Source organism: Equus caballus, chromosome 17, assembly GCF_041296265.1.
Source record: "Equus caballus isolate H_3958 breed thoroughbred chromosome 17, TB-T2T, whole genome shotgun sequence".
Classification (NCBI taxonomy): Eukaryota; Metazoa; Chordata; class Mammalia; order Perissodactyla; family Equidae; genus Equus; species Equus caballus.
The window spans coordinates 31,094,643-31,107,760 of NC_091700.1; the positions used below are offsets into that span (position 1 = coordinate 31,094,643).

The 13,118-nt window shown below is 38.3% G+C and overlaps 1 long non-coding RNA gene across 1 annotated transcript in view; it reads left to right on the forward strand.

The window, feature by feature from the left end:
- Window positions 1-8,838, forward strand: part of LOC138918501 (uncharacterized) — a 30,874-nt gene extending 22,036 nt beyond the window's left edge. Inside the window, exon 4 of the long non-coding RNA XR_011427941.1 lies at window positions 6,563-8,838. This is a non-coding gene — a long non-coding RNA (uncharacterized lncRNA). The remainder of the gene's footprint in view (window positions 1-6,562) is intronic.
- Window positions 8,839-13,118: the final 4,280 nt, after the last annotated feature.

Here is a 13,118-nt window from a genome sequence, read left to right on the forward strand (position 1 = left end):
GTATTCACTTGGCTGGCAAAGATGGCAAAAATTAACTTGTAACACGTGTTCCTTGTCCCTAGGTTTTTGTCATTGAGCCAGCAAAAATTAATTTAATCAACATGATATGGAAGTTTTATACCTGGTAACAATGATTACCTGCTATATTTTGAGCATCTACTTTTAGGAAGTAAAAGTAGGCTTTCTAACCCTAAGAGCTGCCTGATCCTGCCAGCATTGGTGCAATTGTCAACTGTTAGGCAAGAGAGGTACCTAGAGTTCCTTGCTAGGTTGATGCATGAGAGATGTCTACTGTGTATGCCTAAACCCAAGGGCAAATTCTCAGATTGTCAAGATTACGCATATATAGTTCAGGCTGTGCTGTTTCCGTTCTACATTCACTGTATCATACAACACTAACACAGGCTGCATCTGGGCCAAGAGGAATCACTTCTAAATCCAACTGCATCTCTGAATCACCAGGGAGCTTATGAAAATTACAAATTCCAAGACCTCATCTGAATGCCATTACATTGAAAAATCTGTGAAGGTGGAAGCCCAGAGCAGTCTTCTCTATGTGAAACTCACTAATAAAGATCCCCACAAAAATGTGATAGTTGAACTCTCCTTTGCTTTTCTCACCTATAGGAACTCTGGTTAAATTATCAGTTCGGTTCCTGTACCCTCTGATCAGATTAAGTGCTCAGAATTCCAAAGACTCCTCTCCAAATGGAAATTATTGCTGGGGTGTCTCGAACTGCTGTGGAAATTCTAAGTACAAATTGGCAGTCTCTGGTAGGTAGGAGGACAAAAGGTCCATCTTTTGGTAGGTAAACTCTGTTTGTTCATAATTACCTTGAAAAATAATATAGTTCATTTTACTTTCCATCTTCTTTATGTTCTTACTTGCAACTTTTGTGGTTTCCTTTCGTCAACTTTGTTACTTTTGTTGTCTGGGTCAATTTTTTTTATCCCTTCCTCCCTGCCAATGTTAATTTGGAAATTCTCCTATACTTTTCAATTGGCTGATGACATACAAAATATAATAACTATTACCGCCATCAAGATTTTATTTGCCGACATTCTCCCAACTCTGGAAATGAAACTTGAGATTGCTTTTCTTCTCAACTGGAGCCCCCTTTCCTTAGTCCTGCCCTCAACTTCCGTATTTTGCCAAGATAGTTTAGAATTTCAGCTCTAGGCTGTCATTTAGTTTTCTCACATGTCTCTTCTGTTTTAAGGTTTACTTAGCACTTGCATTATCATTTTCCAATAATATTATCTTTATCCATTGAGGAAGGTAAATAGACAGATATATGATAGTTAGATAGATAGCCAATTGATCTTTTATTCTTGTTGAGAGAAGAAATATTTACCTTCTTCACCATATCACTAATTTCTTCCAGTTTTTCTTAATCACACAATCTATTGAACGGAATCCATTCCATTTTTCTTTTTGGCAATTTTCTTTCTCAAGAATTTTCTTCAGATAGTCCATGAGTGACATACCCTCTCTTTTCTCTGTTAGATGGGCAATATCTTACAAACATATATAAAGCCTAGATCACTGTCCATTTCTCTCAAAAGATCGCCCTTCAGCTCTCAGTGTAGTAAATGGAAAACCAATACTCGTCGTCCTTCCTTTGTTAGTAACTTTCTTTGAATTCATAAATCTAAAAGATTTTCTGAAGATTCTTGGAATTCAGAAATTTCATCAGGATATGTCTACGTGTGTGACTTTTTTTAATCTGTCTGGGCCTTGTAAATCTTTTCAATATATGGTATCAAGTCTTTCTTTCACTGTCTTTTTTTAAGCTTATGGAAATTTTCTTCTAGAACTTATTTGATTTTTGTCTCCCCCTCCCATCTATATATTTTCCGCCATTTTGAAGTCCTGTTATTCACAAGTTAGACTCCCTGAACCTCCCTTACAAGTCTATGTATTTCCCTCATAATTTCTCTCACTTTGTGTTTTTTCTCTATATAGTAAGATATTTCTTTCAATTATCTTCCAGCCTCTTTTTCAGCTCATCTAGTGACTTTTTGTTTGAGTTTTTATATGCAGAAAGGCTTTTTCTATGATTTTATTGCATCCCCTTGAGGAGGAGGAGGAGGAGGATGATGATGATTCTGGTAAAGTTTTTTTCAGTCTTCAATTGGCTCTTCTTAGCTGGTTGCTGAGCTTGGACTTCCTCTATCAGGTCACTGTAGCCTCTTAAGAAGGATTTAATTTTTCTTTGCCTTCTCCACCTCCAAAATACACTCTAAGTACAAACAGTTCTCACCATCCTCACTGCTAATGCCCTGGTCCAGTTCATCATCATGTCTCACCAGGATTTCAGCAATAACCTCTGAATTGGTCCCAGCTTCTACATTTGTCCTACCCCTCCCCACAGCAGCCAGAATGATCCTTTTAAATTTGAAGTCAGATCATGTTACTCCTCTCCCCCTTCTCTCAGAGTAAAAGCCAAAGCCCTTACAGTGGCGGACAAAGCCTTCCAAGATCTCGCCTGGGCTCTCTCCCTCCTCTCCTATTGCTCTGCCTCAGTCTCTGCAGCAACCAGAAGAGTTACATCCCTGCTTATCAGAAAGATACCAGACACGCTCCTATGTTAGGGTCTTTGCGTTGGTTGTTCCATCTTCCTGGAAAGCTTTTTCATCTTTGCTAACTCCCATGCCACCTTTAATTCTTTGCTCAAATGGCATCTTCTCAATAATGCCTGCCCTGACTACTCTATTTAAAACTGTAACTCCATTTCCATCTTTACCATCCTACATAAATTCCCTATTCACTCTGTTTATTTTTATTTGTTTATCGGCTGTCTCTCCTGCTAGAATGGAAGCTCCGTGAAGCAGAGATCATGTGTTATTCACCGATGTGTTCCAAGTGCCTACAACAGTGCCGGGAACACATTGGACATTTAATAAACATTTGTTGACTGAATATTGAATAAATGATTTTTTTTATTATTCTTGGTCCAAAATTTGTCTGTCTCTTTTTTGGTCACTTGTTTTAGCTTGTTATCCTTTATGCTGTTTATTTCCTCCAATATTTGGCAGCCCTGAGACACCCCGTCACATTTATGAATGAAGGCAGCTGGGATGGCATATCTCTGCATGTACAAAGGTCTGTTTCTCTTAATGGTAGGGTTGGCAGCAAGCAAGCTCTCACAGAGGTGGTTGCAGATGGAGCAGACATTTACACTTGGACCATACTCAACACCCACCTCAAATGGCACAACCTCTCATCAGGCTAAAATGATGAGGGCTATATCCTGTGTGCCTACACCTCAATAGAGCAATTAAGTTCTCTAAAAAAGTGCGGTTCTTGGGGCCAGCCCCATGGCCTACTGTTTGAGCTCGGCACGCTCTTCTTCCAAGGTCTCAGTTCAGTTCCTGGGCATGGACCTACACTGCTTGTTGGCGGCCAAACTGGGGCAGCGATCCACATACCAAATAGTGGAAGATTGGCACAGATGTTGGCTCAGGGCAAATCTTCCTCAGGAAAAAAAAGGTGCAGTTTTCTGAGTTCAGCCTGAAGATAAACAGATGAGGCCAAGAACTCTGTGCACTGGTGATAGAGGGAAGCAGGAAGGAAAGATGGAGGAAGCAAGACTAGCACATCTGTTCTAAAGATGTCCCTTCAACCATCATTTCAATGGACCCCTCCTTGCAATTTTTGTTCTGTCCATATGCTGTCCCCAAATCTCTGAGTGACAATTGTTCTTCTCATAGAAATAAATCTCTACTTCAGACTCTGGTGCATATTTTGGATAAAGAACCCTCCAGTTGTGTTTATTCCTCAGTATATCCCACTTATTTTCAATCATCTAGAAATTCTCTACAAAACTGCCTGGTTTGTTGATGCCCCAGCCTACCTCACCTTATTATCTGCCTGTAATAACTCTATTCCCTTTTATATGTTTTAACTAGCATCTTTATAGAATTTAGTGCAAAACACGAACAAAGAAATGTTTAGTCCTCTCTCTTGAACCAGAGCCAGAAGAACCTCTGAGGAAACAGTAGCACTTGTTAGAAAAAGGAGACAACATTTATCTGAAAATTTTTAAGTTTCACTTCAGTTTCTTTTTCTTTTTTTAAATTCAAGTAAAATTATACTTAATATACGGAATTTTAATCTAATGCTTTTAAACATCCAAGAACAAACTTCCTATGTGCAGACTGGAGAATGTAGTCACTATGATTCCTTAGCCATTCTAGCACGACAGCTCATGGTCATCATCCATACCATTTCAAAATTATGGATGGAAACGTGCGAAAGGTGATTAAAGATGTTAGAATAGTTCTACCACTCATCCACAGAACCCCACATGTACATGTCATACAAATTTACATATCTGGCTTATCCCAGAGTTCTTTATAAAGATCACATAAACCCTCTACTTTACTACGGTTTTTGTATTTGCAATACCCAAAAGACAATGGCAAAACTGATTTTTATAATAAACTCTGCCAGTTAAAAATACAATATATTTTATCCTTGGCGATAACCACAAAATGATAAACTGACAGTTTCTAAATGGATATCAAATTTCTCTTGTGATCACCAAATTAAAAAATATTTCTAAATGCATTCCCTAGTGATAGCTGACAGTGACTTTGGTATTCTCAAATCTTTGATTCAAATATGTCAGAAATCTAAAGAAATGCACTTCAAAATAAATTTCTTGAAGATGAAAATTTTCTTATAGATTTAATTCATTCTAGTGGTTCAACTGTTCCTTGTTTCCCCAAGTTAATTGTAAAATAGAATAAACATGAACTGGATTACATTACAACAGAAGTGATCCAGGCGCCTATGATGTTATACATGAAGAGTTACTGCAGGCATAGTCTCTCCAGAAAAAGCACGGTTGTTACAATGAAGACAGGGGCTGTTCTTGAAAGAGAATGTAAAGCTCTCCAAGCGGTAATTTACAACGTTTCTTCAAGGCATTGGTCTAAATTACCCTTACCTTAAAACCAACGAAACAGCAATGTTCGTTAACAAAGTAGGTGGCTGCCTACGTGGCTTAATTTGAAGGTTGCTGCAAGCTCTGTCTTTTAACAGAGTGCCACGATGCTTAGAATCCACAAAATCTGACCCATTCTTTGAGCCTTTTGGGAGGATCCTAGTAAATATTGAGAAGTTCTTAGGAGAAAAGATGGAGCTTAGAGCTGGGAGAGATCTTAAGGGTCGGGTATGCCTGAGTTTTGCCTCTAATTATTAGCTATATAATCTCCAGCAATAAACTCTCTCTTCCATTTAAGTACCTTATAAATCAAAAATCACTCAAACCCGCTTAAGAAAGAAAAAGAATTTATTTTAAACCCAGTAAAGTATCATAGGAAACGAAGAAAAAACACCCAGGCCAAAGGATGGAGAGAATCCAAGGTAAATTTGGGGAGCAGTCATTTTCTTGTCTCCATTTCTCTCACCACTTCAGTGCATCTTAGAATATTTCTGTCATTTTCCTTTCTATTGTTCACTTTTTTTGTACTTAACCATCTTAAACATGACCATAAATGGCAGCCTCTTCATTAGGCCTATAGATCCTTGAGTTGGTAACTTACTGCTGAATATTCTGGATCCATGTCCAGAGAGGGAAAATCAGATTGTGGTAGCTCATCTTTTCAGGCCAGACCATCCACTCAAGTCCTGGGTCACTGGTAAGCAATGGATGGACCAATCCTAGGCCAGGTGTTCACCTTGGCCCAATACCTGTCACACAGGAGGACACAGATCCATCTGAAGGGACCAGGCAGCAGTGAGGCAGCAGGAAATGAAAGTTTCCAGTACACTTTATTCATCTCACTTTCTTATCTGCAAAATATAGATAAAGCAGTCTGTTTCACAAATTTTTCTTGGGATTGAGGTCCTTTATTGACTTTTTGCTTAAATAAACTTAGAAAGGCATATTGCCCTTCAGTGCTTTTCAGCAAATGCCACCGACTTAATTCATTTAATATAGTTGACATCACTGATGGTGATTGTTTTCATATTTGATCTTCATTGAAATCTTAGCGTACATAAGAGTTGGCTCCAGACTACATCGAAATTGTCTGAACTCTTGGAACACCTTGTTGAGAATTGAGATCAATTTATTTAACGACTCATATTTGTAGAGTATTTTATAGTTTACAAATTGTTCTAGCATTGACACCATCATTTTATGTAGCAATCTGTGGTGGCCACGTACACTGCACAGGCTCCCCTCCCAAGGACTTGTGTTCCTATTTCTGCTGCATCTCTGTCCTGAGGCAGAGCTCTGCTCATCTGCAGGCGCTGCTTTTTTAAGACAGAAGGCTACCAGACATGGGATATGATTCGATTTTGGTTTTTAAAATGAATAACATAACTCCGTAGGTGATCCCAGTGTTTACTTGAGGTAAATACTCAGGACAGGGACACTCTAGGAAGTCAGGGGCCTGGAGAAGCAGTGGTCCAACCCTAAAATAAAGGAGGAAACTGAAGGGATTAATATAGTTCAGAAACTGTCTTATAGTTTCCTGCTTATCCAAAGATCAAGAGGTTACCTCTCACCCTTCCTTATTTCAAACTTTTTGGTATCTTCCACTACAGGTAAAAATGTTGGATAATTACTACCATATTCTCATCACCTCAGAGGTGGAAAAGATAGCCTGCCATCTCCTTACAGTGATCTTAAAGAAGCAGGTGCCCTGCACAAGGTGGCTGCTTTGAAGACCCATCCACAGATGACTGCTCTCCTCCCCTGTGGGTTCTTCCTACTTAGACAAGAAACATCTCATGTAATGGGCCCAGTGAATTGTATCCAGGGTTCCCCTTTAAGTCTGAATTTTAGGGAAATTATAAAAGCAATCTAATAGCGAACTGTGTTGGACGTGTTTCTTATCAGCTTCTCAGTTTCCCAAACTCATCAAATATTGAAGGTCTTGGAGCTAAAACCAACCGTCCAGAACCTGAAACATTTATTTGGAACTACATTCAGAATGTAAACAGCTAGGACAGGAAAGAAAACAAGTCAATACGACCATGAGGTTCTGCTTCTCCCAGAATGTTGTTCTGAAAGAGAACTAGCGAGAGGCGGTCAAATGGAGTCCCGCCTGATTGCGTCTTTTGTTCTCCAGTTCCTCAGACTGGCCTTGCCCTGTGTAAATGGTGGCAAGGGTTAAATTCCCACCCACTGTGGGGAACAACTTTCTGTGGAATTAGGACTACAGAAAGAGCCACATCTAGGGCTGCCTCTGCCCCTAAATAATTGTGTGACTTGTGCCTGTCCTTTAACCTCTTGATCTGATTATCTTAAAATGGGATCATACAGTAATAGTTGATCTGCTTATTTTAATAGGCTATTCAAGGTATAAAATAGGCTCATATATGTGAAACTATTTTGAATAGCTAAGAACTGCTACACAAAATCAGGAATGAAGTGAAGGTAGGGTATTTTTCTCAGAATCCAAAGAGTAATGTTGTTTCTGCTCTTAGCCACTAAAGAAAAGCCTCAATCTAAGTAATGTTCTTTTCTTGGATATAAACAATTCAGGAAAGAATGTTCTTCTTGTGATGTAATCTCTCACCATCATCCCACCCTGCCCCTCGGACATCTGCTGACACTTCCCTCAACATACTTAAGGATTTTACTGACATTTCCCTCAAGGCCTTTTCAGCTTCTGACTGCAGCCCAGTTCCAAAGCCAATGCCACGTGTTTCAGGTTTTGTTACAGCAGCACCCCGTTTTTAGGGACCAAAACCTGTTCCAACTGTCCATCACAACATTAATAAACCAGTCCGAAACTTAGTAGCTTAAAAGAACAGCAAACATTAATTTCACTCACAAATTTTCAATTGGGGGCAGGATTTAGAACAGAGAGCCCCTTTTTACTTCACAGCATCATTCAGGTTGCTTGACTGGGACCTGGAGGATGAACTTTCAGGATGGCAAGTTGGTGCTGGCCATCAGCCATCTGGGACTGTGGGCCTGTCTATGTGGACCTCCCTGTAGTTTCCTGCTTATCCAAAGATGAAGAGCTTACCTCTTAACCTTCCTTATTCCAAACCTTTCAATATCTTCTACTATGGGTAAAAACCTTGGATGATTATTACTATATTTGCATCACTTCAGAGGTGAGAAAAGCAGCCTGCAGTCTTCTTAGAGTGATCCTAAAGAAGCAGGTGGTCGGCTTAGGCTTCCTCATGGCATAGCGGCTGGTTGTCAAGAGAGAGAATCCAAGATCCAGGAAGAGGAAGTTGCTAGTTAAGGCTTGGGCCTGGAAACTGCCATAGTATCTTTTCCACCATATTCTATCTTTAGCTTATCTTACTGCATTGGTAGAATCACCCAGAACAACGATGTGCAATAATGATAATTGTAAAGATTCTTAGTTTATTCCTGACTTTAGTGGGAATGTTTCTGATGTTCCCAACTAAGCATAATGTTCCAGTTAGCACTGACATATGTATATTTTATGATGTTAAAGAAGTATCCATCTATTTCTATTTTACTAAGACATTTTATCAAGAATAAATGTTGTTTTCATCAAATGCCTTTTCAGAATCAGTGAAGACAATCATATGACTTTTCTCTTCTGACCTATTAATCTAGTGAGTTAAATTAAGATATTTTCAACGACTGAATCCTCCTTGCATTCCTGGAATAACCTGGCTTGGTAATGCTGACATTTCTTAACATTCTGTCATATTTACTTATTTTTCATTTTATTTTATGTGTCTGTTTTTCCCATGTCAAATTAAAGGGTCCTTGAGATCAGAAGACATTTATTATGTATTACTGTTTTACCCAAGTCAAGTACAGTGACTGGTAGCCAATAGGTACTTAAAAATATTTGTTGAATGAATTAAATAAATTACAGGAGTTCAATAACAGTTTATTGAAGTTTTCTCAATCTCATTTCCTGGGAAAACATTGCAAGTGTGGTTAGCATAGTCCTGATCTATCGCTCCCTTCTCTCTGTGGTGTGCATTGCTTGGTCAAGGTTAATGTAGCAACCACAATGCTGCAGATGGGCAGACAGCTATTTCCTAGGGGATCTGTTCATTGAGAGTCAAATCATAATATTTGCAATCCATTCCCTACAAACACACACACACACACCCCTGAACTGGCAGAAGATTATAACAGCACCTCTTTTCAGATAGCTTATGGGACCACTTATGGAGATGGTCAGTAGCTCCCAGATACTACTGCTGGGAAAATGTTCTTTAACGTTTTTCACTCCTGCTGGCTGCCTTTCTGAATACTAAAGGTTCTGAACCCTGACTCTGTTCTTCATGCCTCAGTAGCCCAGCAGCAAGGAACTGAATTCAAATTTTAAATATGTCTGCCAGATTTTAGTGCACTTCTATGGCTGATGGTATGCTGATACGCTAAAAAAAAAGTAGTTTTAATCACAAGTAATCACATTAACAGTTTGGGAAAGACACTATCACTGTTTGTATTTTGAAAATAAATATATCTTTCAATATAAATAAGGCGAATGAAAGTCAGATAACCAAATTCAAACCCTGATTCCAGATCTTTATTCAAAGCCTGACACATAAGTGTTCATTACCACTGTGACTTCCATTGCAAACAGATTATTTTTAAATACTTAATATAATTTCAAACACACAAAGTAAGAACCAGAAATTAAAGAATTGCTAATACAAGTTTACATGAAAAAGTCTATCTGTAAATCTTAATAGAATTCCTCAAAGAGGTCATTTAAATTATAAAATTTAGAGCTGCCATCCTAACTCTTAAGCAGAATGAACACTAAAGCCTAACTAAGTTCATCATCTGGAGAAGTTGGAGCCTCTATACACATGTCTTCTTTACAGCAGACACTCAACAATCAAACAGTCCTAGAGTTGGAATGAGATTGCAAGATCCCTTAGGAGGACTAAACGAGGTAAATAGGTGAAATGTAGCTGCAGGAGCCTAATACAGAACCTGGCATGTTGTAGGCACTCAACAAATATGTGAATTGAATCTACTTTGGTTGTCACTGATTGAAAATAAATATTTCAGATAAAATCTCTGCAAGAAGAAGCATTTTTGCCATAATTCAGAGAATACAGATGAGCAAGCACATACATTAAACACACAGCAATGGTATTGTATAAGTAGACAGAAAGCAGCACTGGATTCAGAGTCAAAAAAATTAAGCTCGAGTCTGGGTTCCACCGCTTACCAGCTGTCTGATGTTGGAAATTTCACTCAATTTGTTCGAACACCATTTTCTTATTTGTAATCATGGGAATAACAGCATCTCATCACATACTATGCAGGGTTACCATGAGCACAAAATCAAGTGAGATAATTCATTGGAAAGAACAACGTAAATTGAAGACATCACTGTCATTTTTGTTACTGTGCCAGTACAGTTTTACCCTCCGAACACTCTGGAGTATGGGTTTGGCAAATGACAGATAAATTCATCTGTAATATCATAGGAAATTTCAACAGAGATATGGAAATTCATCATGCTGGCAAAGTAGCTTCCCAAAGGTATACTGCATTGTAAGAATAATAAATCACTACAAATCAGATACAAGAGATAAATTTTGGCACTTAACACAGTGAATATTTTCAGGGCCCACGCAGTTTTCATCAAAGTGGTTCACTTAGGTCTTAGAACCAAACAGCCCCATAGTAGCAAGTAGAGAGGAATATAACAATGCCCTTGAAACCATCCAGTGACTCCCTAGAGAAGTTCCTCAATTTTGGAACAGTTTCGCGAATATTTTTTAAATAACACATAAATTGGCTAAGATATGAAATATAAATCAGCTTTGGGGAGGCTGATATAAATAATTTTGGAAAGAAATTAAATATGTCTCCTAATTCATCATAAAACAACTTTGAGCAAAACATGCGGAGGTTTTAAACATAAAAGGCTAAATCATATCAAGATACCTTTTCAATAATTGGACATTTTATTTTTCACAATAAAATGCTAAACTATGAAGCATGGTTTCCTAGTAGCAACAGTAATACTAGATAAATAAAATAGAGCTCAGCTTACAGCAATCAGCAGCCATTCAGCTTCCAGTGAGAGGTTGAAATCACTCGGATGCTTGCTTTTTCACTTCCATTATCATAAAAATGAAAAAAAAAAAAGGAAATGGACTTTCTAAACGTAGAATTATTTTTTTCAAAATTTGGGGGAGACACTGAAGTGGTACCGCAGTGTTCACTGGACAACCTGGGCTCTTTCTGGCCAGTGTGTAATTATCCTCAGCAAAGTCATCCTTACCCAGTAAATGAAGGAGGAGGATTCTCACGTGGCATAAATTTTGGAGGGCTGAGATCAACCTCGTCTCCACTCACTTTTGTATGAAATTCCACCCTTAGGAGGAGTCTTCGTTTTGGTTTGTGTGGGGTTCTTTGTTTTGCTTTGTTCTCGCCTTTTATAAAAGGTTTTCTGGTAACAAATTTTAAAAATACAAATGTTCTAATATGCACCCTTGTGTCTCAAGTATAAATCCTTCAACCAAATTAAACACTGGACATGTATAAGCATTGTACTGATAGAAAGAAGTAGAAACCAATAGACAAGAGATAACGTGTAAATTAATCAACTCGGTAGCTACTACTTCTAAAATGCAGTGGGCCTGTACTGCTCCATAATATCAAAGGAATTTAACACAGAAATCAGAAAAAATAAAGTCCATAGACATAATTTTTCTACTATACTTAAAAAACAAATTTGCTAGTCATAGCCAATCATTTACTACCAATCACTAGCAGAAAACAAAATGGTAAAGAAAGAAATAATAGTGGAAAAATTCAGAAATATGATCTCAAAAGTTTTATATTTATTGCTTTTGACATGTAGAGACAGGCAGAAACATCATATTTCCTACTAGAAAAATTATTGTTCCTGGCAAGTAATGATGTAACGTATGTTGTCATTCAAAACACATCATGCTAACCAGGGGGCTTACCGTTTGCTCATGTTTGAGAACACGCTGTGCCATAAGCATAGCAAGTCTATTAGTTGTCTACCATAAACCCATTCCTCACCAAATTTCTTCCTTCCTGGAAGACACCTGTTTTGTTTTGTTTCACTTGTCTACCCCACTTATTGTGGTCCAGTGCTTAGGAAGAATATTCTGATTTCTAGCTGAGGAGTAAATTGCTGATTAGTCTATGTCAATCGTGGTAACCTCTTGCCAGTGACTAGCTTAAAAATGGGCATGTGGTACAATTCTGATCAATGAAACACAAGATAGAAGTCCACTGCAGAGCCTTCTTCACTAATTTAAAAATCAAAAAGTAGGGCTGGCCCAGTGGCACAGTGGTTAAGCTCTCACGTTCTGCTTCGGCGGCCCGGGGTTCACTGGTTCAGATCCCGGGCACCAACATGGCACTGCTTTGTGAGCCATGCTGTGGTAGGCGTCCCACATACAAAGTAGAGGAAGATGGGCATGGATGTTAGCTCACGGCCAGTCTTCCTCAGAAAAAAGAGGAGGAGTGGCAGCAGTTAGCTCAGGGCTAATCTTCCTCAAAATTAATTAATTAATTAATTAATTAATTTAATTAAAAAGTCACAGGAAAAGACACCCTGTAATGCTAGACAGTGTTTTTTCAGGGTGCAATGCCTGGGACTACTGCAGCTGTCTTGTGACCAAGAGGAACACTATCTTAATGATAAGCCAGTATACTAAAGATGGCAGAGCAAGAAAATGGAAAGACTCCAGATCTTTGATGTCACTGAGCTGCTGAACTAACCGACCCCTGGAGCTGCTTTACCTCTGGACTTATTATGTAAGCTAATATATATTTTTCTGTTTTAGCCAATGGAGTTGGGATTTTCTATTATTTGCAGCCATAGGCATTCTAACTACTACAGAACTTACATTTATTATAGTAAAGCATTTGAAGGGTCTTTCATAATATCACTGTGGATTTGACGGAGAAATGTGGATTGAAAGATGATTTAACTTGGTAGGTTAATAGACAGCTAAAGAATGGAGGGAAGTCTTTGGTAGTATGTCTCACAGTTCATTTTGCCTTTAGCTTCTCCTGTTGAATATTTTTTTTTTATCAACAATGGATAAGCACATAGAAGACACAAAACATAAGATAACTAACTTAGCAGAGAGAGATAACTAGTATGCTAGATGACAGAATCAAAACTCAAAATGTTTTTTC